The sequence below is a fragment of the Canis lupus genome, chromosome X (assembly GCF_011100685.1).
Source record: "Canis lupus familiaris isolate Mischka breed German Shepherd chromosome X, alternate assembly UU_Cfam_GSD_1.0, whole genome shotgun sequence".
Classification (NCBI taxonomy): Eukaryota; Metazoa; Chordata; class Mammalia; order Carnivora; family Canidae; genus Canis; species Canis lupus.
This window is the reverse complement of record NC_049260.1, coordinates 115,742,465-115,760,447: the sequence shown is the minus strand read 5'-3', so window position 1 is coordinate 115,760,447 and position 17,983 is coordinate 115,742,465. Positions and strand designations below refer to the sequence as shown.

The 17,983-nt window shown below is 39.1% G+C and overlaps 1 long non-coding RNA gene across 5 annotated transcripts in view; it reads left to right on the top strand.

Annotated features, from left to right (window-relative positions):
- Positions 1–17,983, top strand: part of LOC119868529 — an 86,022-nt gene that overhangs the window by 1,436 nt on the left and 66,603 nt on the right. For 2 of the 5 annotated variants that reach the window (XR_005386488.1, XR_005386487.1), the window contains one exon: positions 3,561–4,063. This is a non-coding gene — a long non-coding RNA (uncharacterized LOC119868529). Of the gene's footprint in view, positions 1–755; positions 4,064–17,983 lie in introns of those variants that run through there. The other 3 variants (XR_005386490.1, XR_005386489.1, XR_005386486.1) reach the window with 3 other exon arrangements.

The window sequence follows — 17,983 nt, the reverse complement described above, 5'->3', positions numbered from 1 at the left end:
AATTGGAAGAGCTGCTGATCACATGTGAGTGTCTCTTGCAGTGCGGACGTGCCCACAGCAGCATTTTGTGTGATTGTGAAGCAGTCTTGTGTACCATCACCCTGGTTCTCAGGGAGGGAGAGGAATGGGATGGGCCAGCCTGCGAGTGAGCCCGGGCCTGGCGGCTGCCTGAGCACACTGGGAGTTGTGCCCCACCCAGACCGGTGCTGGTTCCAGAGACTAAGCGTAACAGCATCATTCTGGGTGTGGTAAAGCTCCACAGGACAGCGTGTGTGGTGTCCTCGGTGGCTGATGGCGTGCGGGTAAGATTCCTTGTGCTGCCTGTGTTGAACCCACAGTGTGCTGAGAACGCTCTGGGTCAGGTCTCAACGTTTCCTCAGAGAGCTTTCACTGGTCCATTCCTAAGAGTATGAATTCCCACAGATGGATAGAATGACGATCCCTCCTAGAAGAGGAGAATGCCGAAGAATCTGAGCTCTCTGAGGTCTCATAGTGTTCTCGATAAATGTTGGGGTGTCTATGCTGGCCCCGGTGAGGGAGGGAGCCTGTCGCGAGGCAGTTGTCAGCCGTTTGTGGCTGTCCTGTTGCCCATTGAGTCTGTTCTTTGTCATGTGGCCCCAGGGCTGAGAGTGCTGCTTTGGCGGGGGGGGGGGGGGGGGTGTGGGGCTGGGCAGGCCACACCGGGTTCTGTGCTGTGTGTAGTGCCCTGCATAGGAAGGTCCTGATTACCAGTATGATGTGTAACAGTGCCTGCCTGGGTAGAGTAATGCTCCACAAGAACATCTTTCCAGTGGGCCCTGTGTCTTAATGGGGATGCAGGTTCCGGTGTCCTTGAGGTCGGTGCCTTGAACCCGGGAAGGTCCTGGCATCCACTGTGTTGGGCCTCAGGCAGCAACGAGATAATTTCAGTGGTTGGTTCCTAATGGGGTGAAGTCCTGGAGTTTATAGAAGATGAACACACTTCTTCGTAGGAGAAGAGAACAGAGGAAATATTTTACTCACTCTGTCCTTAGTCATGTATGGAGATGGGGAGCAAGTAATTAGGGGATCCCCATAGAGAGAGGAAGGTCTGTTGGATTGCTTCGTGTCTGTATTATCTTGAGTAAAATCCTCATGACGTGTGGGGAGACCAGAATGTTGCATTTGTGAGTGACCGTTGTATTGGAAACGTGCTCCACATTGAGGCAAAGCTGTGGTCAGAGCCTTTTGTAAGAAAAGTACCAACCAGTTATCCTTGGTGAAACCCATGGCTTTGTGAGTATCGGCTGCTCAAGAGAAATACTGGTGGTGTCCTCGGTCCGGGAAGCTGGGTCGAGGTGCATGTGGTATTGAGCTTACTGCCTCGAACTCTTGTTAGTCCTGGCAGGCACTTCTGCCTTCGGCGTCATCAGAATGATTCCACTTGTCTATTCTAACGATGCAAGAGCCTAAGTTTCTACAAGGTAAGCAATAGTTGACATTTGAAGCAGAGGGGGGAAAACACAGCGATAGGGTTGGTGTTTGTGTCCTCATCATCGTCCAGGTAATCCCAGAGAAGGTAAGGGATTCCTTCGTGAAGAAAGATGCACGTTAGAGGGCAATCGGTTAGAATCGTCCAGCATTAAGGGAAAATGGTGGGTACAGTGTTAATGTTGTGGCTGGGGTAGGGCAAAAGCTTCGCATGAGAGTGAACAGGGCCCTGCACAGGATCTGTTTGAGCCATGATGTGTGCAGTGCCCTGCTCAGGATGGCGCTGATTACATACTCTAGGAGTGATTAGCATCTGCCTGGGCCGAGTGATGCTCACTAAGAACCACCGTTTGTGTTGCCCCAGCCACCCCTGCTCCATGGGAATGGGGGTGCATTTGTCTTCAAGGTGCCTGTCTTGAACCCAGGAAGGGAGGGCTTGGTCAGTCACTTGTGTCTTTGGCATCCTCATGATGGCCTCAGGGGTCTGTCTGTTCCTTACAATGCGAATTGGCACAGATGGGGGAGATGAGGAGGATAATCCCTAATAGATGGAGGGAATACAGAGACAACCTTGATTTCTCTGTCCTCATGGTCATGTCTACAGAGGAGCAGTTGAGCGTGCCTCACCGCAAGAATTATGTACGTGTAGCCACTGGGTCTGCATTGTTTTAAGGCATGAGAACATCGTTTTTGTATAGTCCTCATGACGTAGAGGGGGTGAGATGAAATCTGTGTATCAGAGTGAGTGCGAGTGGCTAATGCATAGGTCTCAAAGTATGGTATGTGTCGTGCCCTACGTCAAGAGGTGCTCATGAGGTAATTTAAGTGTTCGCCATACCAGGGTGAGAAGAGAAATGCTCACCAAGAGGAAGGCTTTTGATGGCTTTCAGGTCGGTGAAGGGGCCAGAGGTGTGTGTGTTCTTGAAAATTCTTCCTTGAACCCCGGAATGGCTCTGGTAGGGCCAGCCGGTTTTGATGACGAGCATAAGATGATTCAGTGTTCCATTCTTTTTTGTTTTTTTCTTTTTTGTTTAGGATCTTACTTATTTACTTGACAGAGAGAGACACAAGCAGGTTGAGCAGCAGCCAGAGGGCATAGAGAGAAAGAGGCCCCCTGCTCAGCAGGGAACCCGAAGGGGGGTTCGATCCCAGGGCCCCAGGACCATGACCTGAGCCAAAGGCAGACACTTAATGGACTGAGCCATCCTGGTGCCCTCTGTGTTCCATTCCTAATAACTTTAACACCTTAGGTTTAGAGAAGAATGTGCAAAATAAGTTATTTTCTCTGGGTCCTCCTAATCTATCAGGTAATCCTAGAGGAAACAAGGGATCCTCACTAAAGCCCAGCTACGACAAAAGGCCGGCCAGTCGCTCAGTGTGTAAGATGCTGATCATTCATGTCTTGGGTGGTTGTGACTTCTGGAGCGATCGTCGTTTGCAGCGACTTGCAGCTAGCGATAGAAGAGCTGCCGCAGTTCTTGCACTCCATTCCTGGACTTAGGGTGTCCTACTTCCCCAGTCAGTCTCACCTCGGATTTTTATTGGCAGTGGCGCTTTTCTCATTATGAACACCAGGTTGTTTGAGATTATGCAGAAAATGTTTTTTGGGGGTCTTCAAAATCATCCAGGCGGATTCTATGTGGATCACCATTGATGAAGATTTGCATATCTGTGCATTATGTGGGCATTCTGTCCCGTTCTGTGAAAGCACTGGTCACAGTCCATGTGATTTTTGGGTTCAGATATGAACAGTAGCTCCCTGGGTCTGATGGCAAGAATTTTCAGGATGAGTTGAATGGCATAGTTCTTTGTTTTAAAATTTTATTTATTTATTCACGAGAGACTGAGAGAGACAGACACCTAGACAGAGGGAGAAGCAGCTCTTATCAGGGGGCCTGTGTGGGACTTGATCTTTGCACCCCAGGATTACACCCTGAGCCACAGGCAGACACTCAACCTCTGACCCTCCCAGACATCCCACAATGGTATATTTCTAACAGTTGAAACAAATAAGTGTAAAAGACGAGGAAGAGGTTTTTTTTTTTTTAATTTTAAGCATATAGACAAACCGGTAATAATCGTTTTCATTCTGTATCCTCATAAATATCCAGGTAAATGTATCATAAGTGAATATATCCCCACTGAGTGGAGGTTTGAGAGTTGGAGGGCAACATGTTGGCATCCCCTAGGGTTGTGGAAAAAACCTGAGTACAGTCACCATGATGTAGTGAGGAGATAGAGTAAAGGTACGTTTCACATGTGTGGGAGACTGGGCAGGCCCTATATGTTGAAGCCATGTTATGTGCAGTGCTCTGTCCAGACATCATGTGATCACATAGACTGTGTGATCGGTACCTATCTCTGTGGGGTAAATTGAAACAGGAACATTTATGGTGGCCTTCAGACCATTGATGAAGCTTTCATTGTATTATTTTCTAGCTACCCCACCCTCAGGAGGCCTTTAGCAGGCACCCCAATCTTCTGCTGCATCTTCAAGGTGATATCAGGGTTTCACTCCTATGTGAAAACCTGTGAGGGAGAGAAGATGTGGACACTTCTTGTCAGAAGAAGAGAACAGAGGAACGATGTTGTCTGTGTCCTCAGAATCATCCAGGTAAACATAGAGAACATGTGGGAACCCTTTCTGAGGGAAGGATGCAAGTTGAGGCACAGTGTATGTCATTCCCTGGGTTCATGGGGAAATCCTGGGTACAGTCATCATGACATGTGGTAGGCAGAGCGATGAAGGCTACATTGAGAATGGGAGATGGACTTGGCATACACTCCACATACAGTCTTGTTGTGTGCGATGTCTGGCCCAGAAAGGTGCCACTCCCTTTCACTATGTGTGGTTGATGCCCTTTTGGCTAGAGTAATGCTCAGCAAGGATATTTCTTGTGGCCTTTTGACTACTAATGGGGTGGAGTTGGCAGGTGTCATTTGAGGTCCCTTTCCAGAATTAAGCTGGAGATACATTATTTTCAAGATGTTTATGCTTTAAGTATGGCCATTGGGCCAGCGAGTCTTATCCCAACTGATAAGGATGGGGTCTTTTAAGAGATTTTGGTCATCCACTAATACAGAGTAAAGCAAACAATTGTGTGGTATTTTCAAAGATTTTATTTTTTTGAGAGAGAGAGATGGAGAAAGAGGAGGAGAGTGCATGAGCATGGGGGAGAGTGAGAAGCAGACTCCTAGTTGAGCAGGGAGCCCGACGCGGGGCTCGATCTCAGGACCCTGGGATCATGACCTGAGGCATAGGCAGATGCTTAACCCACTGAGCCACCCACGTGTCCCAACAGTTGTGGTTTTAGGGGATCCCTGGGTAGCTCAGGAGTTTAGCACCTGCCATCGGCCCAGTGTGTGATCTTGGAGTCCTGGGATCAAGTCCCACATGGGGCTCCCTGCATGGAGCCTGCTTCTTTCTCCGTTGTGTCTCTGTCTCTGTCTCTGTCTCTGTCTGTCTCTAATGAATAAATAAGTAAAATCTTAAAAAAATTGTGGTTTTAACTAATGTTAAGGATAATTTTTTAAGGAGATGTTATTTGTGACAGTCAAATGAGAAAATCTACATGGAAATTCTAAAGTACATCACCTTCCTGCTAGACATGTTTGTCCCCTTGATTGTAGTCATGGTTTCAGTGATGTTTGTATGTGCCTCACACTCATCCTGTTGTACACATTAAATATATTCAGTCATTTTTTTATTCAGTCATTTTTATAGTAAGAAGATCTCAATACATGTGTTGAAACAAAGTATATTCCCTCCCAATTAAGCAGTCCTTCAGGAAGCGATTTGTGCTAATTGGTGGCACTACCCCCAGTCCATTTATTAGCTGGACAGAGAACCCATTACGTCATCACCTTTGAACTGGATGGTAGCCCTGGAAACTGTAACGACCACAGGGCTGGGGTATATGATGTAGGACCTATTTTTGTTAAATATACTGTTCTGTGTATATTTAGATATAAAAATTCTTAGCAAATTGAGTCAAATGAAATAATCTTGATAATTTATTAACACCACATAAGAAACATGCTTGTCTAAAGCATATTTTTAATCAATTCCCAAAAAAAAGAAAGAAATCAATTCCGTATACTTGGTGATTAACATGTAGGTGTCTTTTTTCTTTATGTGGCAAGAAACACATCCATTTCGGGGGATGCCCCGGTGGCTCAGTCAGTTATGTGTCCAACTTTTGATTTCCACTCAGGTCATGATCTCAGGGTCATGAGTTGGAGCCCCACCTTGGGCTCCATACTGGGCATGGAACCTGTTTTTAGATTCCCCTCCCCCCACAAAAAAACCCTGTAATTTCAAAGGTATACGGTTCTATTCTGTTGCATATATTTTTTGATACACCTGTTTTTCAATGTGTTTATTTTTTTTAATATTAGGTATATTCATGCCAACATAGATACATAATCATTTTCACTCAATTCAAGCCTTGATAACTTAGGGAACACATTGGGGAGGGCATGATTGCATGATTTAATGGCTGAAAATGACAAGAACCCTTGATTTTATCAAGTCACAGTTTGAATTGACACAATAGGGCTTTATCAATGCATCTGTTTTAAACTCAGCTTTTCTTCTTGGTCCATGATGATGCCCTTTGAATGATTGCATTTTATGTGGATTATACCATCTGTTGCTATTTTCAGATCTCTTTATGTCCTTTGTTTGGGTCACAATGCTGACTTTCACTAGGTTAGGCCTTGCTACCTTCAAAGTTCTGTCTGTGTCACCTGCAGTAAGATTGCTTCCATTTGATGCAGTTGGTTTTCCTAGCCACAGAGAATCCTGATACCTGGGGAACTAGTCTGGATGATGGGTAGGGAGGGGCTTGGTGAAATTCATCTTCACTTAAATGGAGTTTCTTTGTAAGAAATTTGCTTTTTTATGGAAACAAATGGTATCATGATAACAGTCACTGTTGTATCTGTCACTAGGTTACAAAACAATTAGGTATTTTCTTTTCTTTTTTTTTAATTTTTTTTATTTATGATAGTCACAGAGAGAGAGAGAGAGAGAGAGAGAGAGAGAGGCAGAGACATAGGCAGAGGGAGAAGCAGGCTCCATGCACCGGGAGCCTGACGTGGGATTCGATCCCGGGTCTCCAGGATCACGCCCTGGGCCAAAGGCAGGTGCTAAACCGCTGCGCCAACCAGGGATCCCCCAATTAGGTATTTTCCTACCCATTTTATTTATTTTTTTTAAAGATTATTTATTTATTCATGACAGAGAGAGAGAGGCAGAGACACAGGCAGAGGGAGAAGCAGGCTCCATGCAGGGAGCCTGACGTGGGACTCGATCCCGGGTCTCCAGGATCATGCCCTGGGCTGAAGGTGGCACTAAACCGATAGGCCACAAAGGCTGCCCTTCATACCCATTTTAACATTCTATAATTATAATTTTATATGATGAGGTGTGGTGATGATGAATTTAATTCGAATAAAATCTAAGCATCCAGATTGGCATGGCATATAAGTTAGTATCAAGCCAGTGTTAAGAATGATCATTATTAATGTTTAATAATTATGGCTTTATTAACATTAAACTTTATCATCATTTTCATACAGGTAGGAATCATTGAGAAAATTGTTAGAGGAGACTGGTAATTTTATTTCTCCTATGATCATGACAGTTAAATACTCCTTTCAAGTTATTTGTATTATTTTTTAATGGTAAATGTTGTTATTCACCAAGACTAGTGAATCTAGGGTATATATACAGACAGATTTATGTACCCTATATAGATCTTTAACAGTTTCCACTCTGGTACCTTAATGTTTAAATTCATTTTTTCCTGTGAAACATAGATGTTTAATTTTAAATGTCATCTTTGGGGCACCTGGGGGGCTCAGTTAATTAGGCATCTGACTCTTGATTTTCAGCTCAGGTCTCCATCTCTTGGTCTTGGGATCAGGCCCAGCATGAGGCTCTGCACTCAGTGGGGAGTCTGCTTAGGATTCTGTCTCCCTCTGTTCCTCCCTCTACGCGTGCTTGCTCTCTCTCTCAATAAAAAAAAATGTCCTGTTAGTTAGGCAGTGGTACTCAGTTTTTGATCAAACAGCGACATAGATGTTGCCATAAAGGTATTTTTTCAGATGAGATTAACATTTGAATCCATGGTCTTTAAAGATAGCTGATTACCTTCTATAATGGGTGAGCCTCATTTGATCAGTTAGTTGAAAGCCTGGTCCTTCAAGGATGAGAGAAGGTAATTCTGCTTTTAGAACTCAAGATGGAATATCACCTCTACCCTGGGCCTTCACCATGCCTCTCTGCCATGCATATCTCAGGTTTGGCAACCACACCAATTGTGTGAATTGGATCCTTAATATAAATAGTTCATTCTTGTTTTTACTCCTGCCCTTTAGTGTGTGTGTGTGTGTGTGTGTGTGTGTGTGTGTGTGTGTAAATCTGATTGGTTCTAATACTCTGAAGAACCCTGAATACTAATATATATTTGTGTCTCTTTAAAGGATGCTTGTGTGTCTTTTTCTTTTAAATCTTTAAAAAAAATTTTTTAAAGATATTTATTTATTCATGAGAGTCACACAGAGAGAGGCAGAGACACAGGCTCTGTGAGAAACAGGCACCTTGCAGGGAGCCCGATGTGGGACTCGATCCCTGGACTCTGCGATCACATCTTGAGCCAAAGGCAGGCACTCAACCGCTGAGCCACCCAGGCATCCCAAGATGCTCATATGTCTTACTGTATTTGTGATGTGGCTGCATTTTTAGCAAATGGGATCACATAGTGAGCTTTGTGTAACCTGGTCAAACTGTGAAAGTGAACAGATTGATATTTTTCTATATCAAATGTGTTTTCTGGTTTAAGTTTTAAAATGTAATTATTCAGGGCACCTGGGTGGCTCAGTTGGTTAAGTGGCTGCCTTCCACTCAGGTCATGATCTCAGAGTCCTGCCTTGAGTGGGGGGGGGGGGTTCCCCTCCTCAGTGGGGAGTCTGCTTCTGCCTCTCCTTCTGCCCCTCCCCCTACTCATGCTCACTCTCTCTGTCTTGCTCTATCTCAAATAAAAATTTTTTTAAAATGTAATTATTTAATGGTATCTACTTTAGGGTTAGTGATGTAAAACTAAGGATGCAGTTTATTTTTAACTTTTTATGTGTTTTTCCATATGTTGTAACACAGAATTCTCTTTTAGCACAGTCTCTGGTAATTACCTGGGTGAGTAACTTCAGCGTGTTAATTTCTGTAACTTGTACATCACGGTGTAGGATATTGCATGTGAAATGATCCTCCTCATTCTTCCTGTTGGAGGATTTGGTCGAAAATCCGATTCATTTTTATATAGACATTAAAAAACAGCATCACTTTGTCAAATGTCTCTGTAACTTTTAGCCTTCTCACGTTGGTTTTGCAATGATGGGAGTTAAGCAAGATGAAAATCTTTACGTAATAGAACTTGTTCATCCCCTGGTGTAGGTATATGTGGTATAGATTTTGTTTCTTTCAGGTCCTTCAGGAAAGTCATGTTGCAGCCTTCATAGATAGATTTAATGGTTGTTACAAGTTTATTCCTAGCACTTTTATTTCTTTTTGTTTTTATGTGGATCACATTCTCCTGCCCATCCTGTTTACTGTCTGATGGTTGGTGGTAGACAGGTAACATGGTAGTTTTGCCAACTCAAGTAACCTATCAGTTCTTAGTTAGTTGGATAATTTCATTTAAAGGTTTCAGGAAGTAGAAGTAAATGAACTTTCCAAACACATTACCTCTGATGAACTGGTTTACACTGGAATAGCAAAATAGGAGGATAGCACCTTCATTGCTAACTTTTTAAATTTCATCTTTCTAACTCTTGCTCGGGCTTTCTTTTTATGGATTCCTTTTCCTTTTGAGAAGTCGATAGTAACGTCTGTAGTTTTGAAGGACTAGGTTTACAGCACATTCTGTATCACCCACTGTGTCTTCCTGAGTCCCTGCCATCTGGAGACTTTTTGGTTTGAAAAACAGGGCACTTTATTATATAGGTTACTTTTTATCTCATTAGAGAAGTTGTTGAAAAGAGTTCATTCTTGGTAATAAGTAAGTTTGCAAGTAGAAAATCCATGTGTCCTAATTAAATGGGTTTTTGCACATATGGATCTAATCTTGTGATGATAAAAATGCTTTTGCTTTCAATTTCCAACAGTATTTTCACATGTTGTCTCAATACAAATTAGGACTATAGAGTAATTAAAAGTTTATTCACTTTTGGGTTGTTGTAAGTGCCTTACCACAGAAATGATTGAGGTACCTTGTTTCCCAAGTACATAATTATTCACCAAATGATACATACCACTTTTACAACTACTCTAGTAATATAACCATAACTGGTACTAGTAGACTATATTACTGAGATGAAGTTCAATTTAAACAGGAAAGCTACCTGTTTAGAATGTAGCTATAGGGGTGTGTGTGTATATATACTGTGTTTACAAAAATAGAATTATATTATTCAACATACCATGGATAGCTCCACTCATAAATACGTTTTATTAAAGTTTGTTGTAAATTCCTACACTTTAATCAATGCAGAATGTGTGATATGGGGGCAACACAGTGAGGATTTTGATTATTTTCCTTTTCAAATAGGAATTAACTAAACACTATTTTAGGTATCCATTTTCTTCCAGTTAACTCTGACTCTTTGAACCTATTCCACACCATTTCCATAATGACAGCTTTAACCTAGAGAATGAATTTAACCTAGAGAATAATTTTATCTCCTTAAAAATTTCTGGACTACTTTATCATTTTTCAAAAGTTTTCATTGTATTCTCCATGTTGATTATAATAATATTATCTTTGAGTTCTTTGGTATTGATTTTCTACATTGATTTTTTTTTGAGAACTACAATGTTGTCTCAACCTAACTAGAAAAAAATCAATAAAACAATATTGAAAAATAACATCTTTACACAAACCATTTCTTCTGAAGATATTCCTTACGTATATTTTAGAACTTGATCTTTTTCACATCCTTGTCATATATTTACACTTGCATATATGGACAATACATTTTGTGTAGGGGGTCACATTAAGAAAATCTGAACGTCACTGCTGAAGTTCAAAACATAAGCAATTCTCTCTTAATTTTGTATTCCATTCACTGAAATTTATTGGTAGAAGAGCAAATTTATCATATTTACCTATCATTTTTAGTTGGAGTTAATTATTGACTGTTTTATTTCTCTTGAGATAACATTCATGATTTTTCTTTCAAGCAAGAGAGCTCGCAGGAGAGGGAGAGGGTAGAGAGAGAATCTTATGCAGGCTTAAGCATGGAGCCTGATTCAAGGCTTGATCCCACGACCCTGGGATCATGACCTGAGCTGAAGTCAAGAGTCAGATGCTTAATGAACTGAGCCACGCAGGCACCCCAACATTCATAACTCTTAAGTGTAGTTTGCAGTGTAACATAAACTCCTATCAAGTTATAAAATACTACCGTCCTGTCCAAAGTATTCTTATGCCCTTTCTCAATCCAACACTAGAGGTAATCCGTATTTCCAATTTTTTCTACCACGTATTAATTTTACATATTTTTGAAGTTCGGGTAAATGGGATAGTATAATGAGCATTCTTTGGTACTTGGCCTTTTGCTTTCACAAACAAACTGCTTTTGAGATTTGTCTGTTTGATATATGTATCAATATTTTACTACTTTTTAAATTTATTTCACTACTCTTTAATTGCTAAGTTGTATTCCAGCTTATGAATATATATTCTACTTTGTTTTCCTATTCTACAGACACATGAGGGGATTATTTTTCTATTTTGGGGCCATGACAAATAAAGCTTTTATTAACATTCATGTTCAAGTGTGTGGAATTATATTTTCATTTCTCTTAAGCAAACATTTAAGCATGCAAATGCTGATTTATAGGGAGCGGGCTATTTTTAGTTTTCTGAAAAGTTGACAGGCCTTTGTCAAAAGTGTTATAAATGTTTACCTCCAACAATGGATGACAATTATCTGACTGGTCAGCATTTTCACAAACCATGGTAGTTGTCAAGTCTTTTTGTAGCCATTTAGGGGGCATATAGTATTATCTGGAGGTTTGAGTTTGCCTTTTCCTGATGCTATTTACCTATCAACTTTTCCCTCTTTATTTTCTAATGTGTCATTTTATGTTAGACAAAATCAAATATGAAGTCAAATTTTGATGGCTCTTGGTAATATATAATTATATATACATAGTCAAGATCTAGAACAATGCTGCCTGCTAAAAAAAATTCCTTGGTTATCTTGTATTCTATACAAGCATTAAAATGATTTCTCACACAATAGGTCTGCCTTTCATGACATGGGTATAAATGAAATGCTTTTCATTTTGCCTTTTTCACTAGGCATAAGACATTTGAGATTCATCTGTGTTATTGAATGTATCAATTGTTGGTTCTCTTCTGTTGCTGTATTGCATTCCATGATGTTATGTTCCATAATTGATTTACTTATTTACAGGTTTTGGACGTTTGACCTGCTTCGTTTGGGGACTATTATGAATAATTTGCCGTGAAGATTTCTGTATACATTTTTTAAACATTTTATTTATTTATTCATGAGAGGCACACAGAGAGAAGCAGAGACATAGGCAGAGGGAGAAGCAGTCTCCCTGTGAGGAGCTTGATGTAGGACTCGATCCCATGACCCTGGAATCATGACCCGAGCCGAAGGCAGATGCTCAACCACTGAACCCCCCAGAAGCCCCTTGTATACATTTTTGCATGGACATATATTCTCATTTCTCTTGGGTAAACATTTAGTAGTAGAATTGCTGGGTTATATAATACATACATTTTTAATTTTAGAAAGTACTACCATACTGTTTTTTCCAAACTGCTTAAACTATTCAGTGTTTTTTATTTTTTATTTATTTTTATATTATTGAAGTATTATTGGGATAAAATGTTGGTATCAGTTTCTGGTGTACAACATTGATTTGACAATTCTACACATGACTCCGTGCTCACCACAGTTAATGTCGTTACCCTCTGGCACCTTACAACGTTATTGGAATATTATGGACTATGTTCCCTATGCTATACTTTGCATCTTTGTGACTTACTAATTTTATAACTGAAGTTTCTTCTTCCTAATGTCCTTTTCCTATTTTGCCTCCCCCTCTACCCCACCCATCAGGCAAGCGCCCCTTTGTATTCTGTATTTATGGGTCTGTTTCTGTTCTTTGTTTGATCATTGGTTTTGTTTTTTAGATTCTATGTATAGGTTAACTCATCCAGTATTTGTCTTTCTGTCGGTCTTTTTTAACTTTTACCCTTTCATGTGTCTGTGCAGTGATTACATTTTTGTTTTAACCTGCATTTATCTGATGACTATTGATGTTGAACATCTTTTTTTTTAATAAGTTTATGGATCGTATGTATATCTTTTGTTAAGTGTACAGATTTTGTTTATTGAGTTGTTTTTCTTATTGAGTTGTATAAGTTCTTTGTACATTCTGGATATAGTCATCTGGTTGTGTATGTGTTTTGGTACATTTCGCTCAGTTTGTCGTGTTGTATTTTTATTAACTGTCTTCGGATAGCAAATTTTTTATCTTGAAGTCCATTTCATTAAATAGTTCCTTTATTTTTTGTGTTTTGGTGTACTGTTTAATGAATATTTGACTTAATATCTCAAAGTTTAAGATTTTACTTATTAATTCATGAGAAACAGAGAGAGAGAGAGGCGCAGAGACACACAGGCAGAGGGAGAGCAGGCTCCCTGGGAGCCTGATGTGGGACTCGATCCCGGGACTCCAGGATCACACTCTGAGCCAGAGGCAGACACTCAACCAGTGAGCTACCCAGGTGCTTCTGTCTCAAAGATTTTATTCTATATTTTCTTAATATAAATTTAATAATATTTCTAATTACTGTTAGTACCATGATCCATTTTGAATTCACTTTTGAGTATGACATGAGGTAAAGGTAGAAATTCATTTCTTTTGCCTATACCGATAACTAATTTTTGAAGTGCCGTTAGATGAAAAGTTTATCTTATTTCCATTGGATTTTGCTAGCAAATTTGTGAAAGATAGTTTATCTACTTTTTGTGAGTCTTTTTCTGGATGCTTCTCTTCAACCCATTGTTGTATATGTTTGACCATAAAATAATACTACATTGTCTTGAATTCTGTGGCTGTATAATAGTTCTCTATATCAGATAGTTATACATCATCTTTGTGCATTTTTGAAATTGTTTAGGTAGTATAGGTTCTTTGTCTTCCTAATTATTTATAAATTGAAGCTGCTAATTTATTCAGAAAAGCTTGTTTGAATTTTATCGGTGTTTGACTGAATCTATATAGTTATTGGGGATGAGTTAACACCTTACAAACATTGAGTCTCTACCAATCCAGGAATATGAAAAACCCCTCCATGTATTTAGTACTTGTTTCCTTTACAATGTTCTGTAGTGTTCTGCATATGCATTTTTCACATTTTTATTTAATTTATTCTCAAATATCTTTATGTTTTTGTCAATGAAGTTTATTTAATTTCTTGTTCCAATTGTTAGTTGCTATTATATAGGTATACAAATTGCTTTTTATATAGTAGAACTGTACCCTGTAAACCACTTATATTCTTTTATTAATTGTAGTAGCTTTTAGGTACATTCCTCAATAGTTTTTTTTTAAGATTTTATTTATTTATTTATTTGGTAGAGAGAGAGTAGCGAGAGAGCATGAGTAAGAAGAAGAGGGAGAATCAGGCTCCCCATTGAGCAGGGAGCCTGACGTGGGGCTCCATCCCAGGACCCTGGGATCATGACCTGGGCCAAAGGCAGATGCTTAACTGACTAAGCCACCCAGGCGTCTCCCTCCGTGTTTTAAAAATATATGATTATGTCATCTGCAAATACAGTTTTACTTTTTTTTCCAATTATGTATTCCTTTTATTTCTTTTTCTTCTCCTATTGTACTTACTAGGAACTTTAGTACAATGATAAATAAATGGCACTAAAAACTAGTATCTTAAACGTGTTACCTTCCTTAGGTTAGAATTGAATCTTTCGCTATTATTATATTATTAGCTGTATGTTTTATCGTAAATGTACATAATTAGACTATAGTTTTCTAAGAGTTTATTTTTTAATTGTAAGAGCATGCAATTTTGCCAACTGCTTTTTCAGGATCTATTAGAAATCACATTATTCTTTAATTTCATATTACGTATTACATTGATTTTTAAACTTTTTATGGATTTTCTTTATTTATTCATGAGAGGCAGAGACCTAGGCAGAGGGAGAAGCAGGTTCCTCAAAGGGAACCCTATGTAGCACTTGATCCCTAATCCCCGGAAACTGGGATCACACCCTGAGCTGAAGGCGTGATCAAAGGTTAGCAGCCACCCAGGCATTCTCATTGATTGACTTTTGATTGTTAAATTAATATTGTGAGATACCAAAATATTACTCATGTATTTTCTTTTTCCTTTTTGATTACTATAGTTATGCTTATTACTTGTGTATATGTCACGTCCCAACAATATATTGCTGTGATTATTAATCTAATTGAAGATGTATTGAAGAAGCTTAGAAAAAAATGAGAGGAAGTGTGTGTTTACAGAGTTTGTTACATTAACATTATATATCGTTTCTGGTTCTCTTTGTTAGTGTGCATTTTGAGTCACCACATGGCACAATTGAGTTACTCTAATACAACTTTGCTTCCACTCACCTCTTTTTTGCTCTTACTTTTAAATATATTACTTTTGTACATTTTATATGCCCTAAAATAGAATGTATATTGTTTTTTCAGTTTTTTAAATAATTGACAGGCATCGGTGTATATTTTGTTTTATGCATTTGTTTTTTTAAATTAGAGGGAGAAGACATGTATTTATAGTATCCTTTCTAATTAAATACTTTTATCATTACCTTTTTTTAAATGTAGATTTGAATTAGTATTTGGAATCCCCTTATTTCAGGTTGAAAAGCTTCTTTTAGTATTTCCTGTAAGGTGGCTTCACTAGTAGCATTATTCAGTTTCTGTGCATCAGGGAATGACTTTATTTTTCCTTCATTTTTTTGAAAGTTTTGATGGATATAAAATTTCTAATAAGCAGTTACTTATTAGAAAGTTCAAATCATCTTTCAGTGATTTGAACTTGTCATGCACTGCCTCTGGTTTCATTTGTTTTCTGTTGAGAAGTCAGCCATTATTCTTAGTGGCATTCTTTCACCCATGACACATGATTTTTCTCTTGCTGATTTCATGCTATTGTCTTTGTAATTCAGTATTTTTATAGTGATGACTGGATAAAGTGTCTCTTTGTATATTATCTAGAGTTCATTTAAGATTTTTTTGATGTTTAAATTTACATTTTTCATCAAATTTGGAAAACTTTTAACTTGTTACTTCTTTGAACATTTTTTCTGCTCTTTTCTTTCCTCTTCTTATATTCCCAGTATACCTATATTGATGGTCTTAATGATGTCCAACATTGCTCTGAAACTCCATTAGTTTACTTTTTTTTTCTTTTTTTGGTTTCTTTGTTTTGTTTGACATGTTGGATCTTCTCTATCCATCTTCCGTCATGTTCAGTCCTTCTGGTTCAGTTCAATTCTGTTAATTCCCTGTGGTGAAAATTTCAGTTTCTGTAATTTTCAATTCTTTCTATTTGACTTTTTAAAAAATAATTTCTGTTTGCTGTATTCGATGAGACATCACCATTATAGTTTCCTTTACCTCATTAAGTCTGATTGTTTTTATTGCTTTGAACATAATTTATGTCTTCCTTGAGGTCTTTGTCTTTTAAATCTAATATATGGGCTCTCTCACCAGCAGTTTGTTGTCTACTTTCATTTTCGTGTACCTGTCATGCTTTCTTGTTTCTTTGTATGTCTTGCAATTTTTTTTTTTTTGAGAAAAACTGAACTTTGAATTTCCACCCCATACATTGTTTTTGTTGTTTGCTTTTTTAAAAAATCATCTTAGTGACCTAGGTGACCTGTCTCTGTGAATTCCATTTCCCCTTCAATGTAAAGCCCTTGTTGTGTCAAAAGGATGAAAATTTTTGAATGCACAAAGTTACCTTGGAATGATAGTGGTTTTAGCTAGATTCTCATTGTTTTTCTCTTTCCCAGATTTCCCTGTTATCTGCCTCATTTGGTATCACACCCATTCATTAGGCTTCACTAATTGCCAGCTGATTGCACTATGATTTTTAACAATGCCCCTGAGCATAAAATGCTCTGAAGTCTGACCCAGTTAAATTCAGGCAGGGATAATTTTTGAGTCCTATCCTTGAGGTTGTTCTGATGCCAAGAAGACTTTTCTTACCTGTCCCTTTGACTTCATTCTCTTTATTAAGCTAGCTGGTCTATGGGTTATTTTGTTGCTCTTAATTAAGAGGAACTTTTTGCCTCCTTTTCTCTTACTACCAAAATTGCAATGGTTTTCAATAGGACCTATAGTGTTGAATTTATTTCCCCATACTCCCATTTTTTAAAAGTCAGTTCCTATGGGAAGGGCTTTGGATTTCTGTTTTCTTATCAACTGCCTCTCTCTCTCTCTGCATCATGCCTGAGCCACACTAATCTGGGAACTGGGGGGGAGGGTGTTAAATTCTGGTTTTCTCAGCTTACCTCTTCCAGTTTGGAATGCACCCTACTGGACAGTCTAGGGCATGGGAAGTTTAGGGTCCCAATATTCTCATACAGCTATTCCTAGAGTAGAACCTACATCATTATAGTGTGGGATGGTCATAGGAATGGAGCCTCTAATCTGTGACAACACTCATGAAGACCCTAATCCCTTCAACTTGGAATGGGAATGGGTGTCAAATGCAGACAACCTGCACTTCTCTTTAAATATGTTATTACCTGATGAGTATCTGAGAGGAGAGAGAGTCTAACTTAGTCCCATTCAGTGGGAACTGAGGCTCCATTCACCTCAGAGGGGGGAAAAGTAAGGAAGTGCATTGTGGCTCAAGTGGCAGAGACTCTTGCCATTCTTCATATGTTTTAGTAGATTGCACTCGCATAACTATGTCTTCATTTACGGATACAGTTAGGACAAGGTCCAGAGATGATCTTTCTTTTTCAAGATTTTATTTATTTATTCATGAGAGAGAGAGAAAGAGAAAGAGAGGCAGAGGGAAAAGCAAGCTCCCTGTAGGTAGCCTGATGCAGGACTCTATCCCAAACTCCAGGATCATGACCTGTGCCAAAGGGAGATTGTCAACCACTTAGCCATCCAGGCTCCCCCAGAGATTATCTTTAAAATGTTTTTTTTTTTTTTTTGTCACTAGTGTTCCTTTTTCTGGCCACTGAGTTTGCAAAGCTGCTCATGCCGCCATCCTAGAATTGAAACTTCTGCATTGCTCTCATTTTCCTGGGAATGTGTTTATTAACCTTACCTAATATTCCTCGAGTTGAACATTAACCTAACTTTCTCCACCTCTCTAGGTTTTTTTTTTTTCTCTAGGTTTTTATAGAGTATTAAAATATGTTTGACGCATTGTGATATTTAGAAATGTCAGTCCCAGTTTATCTTAGAAGTGCTGTT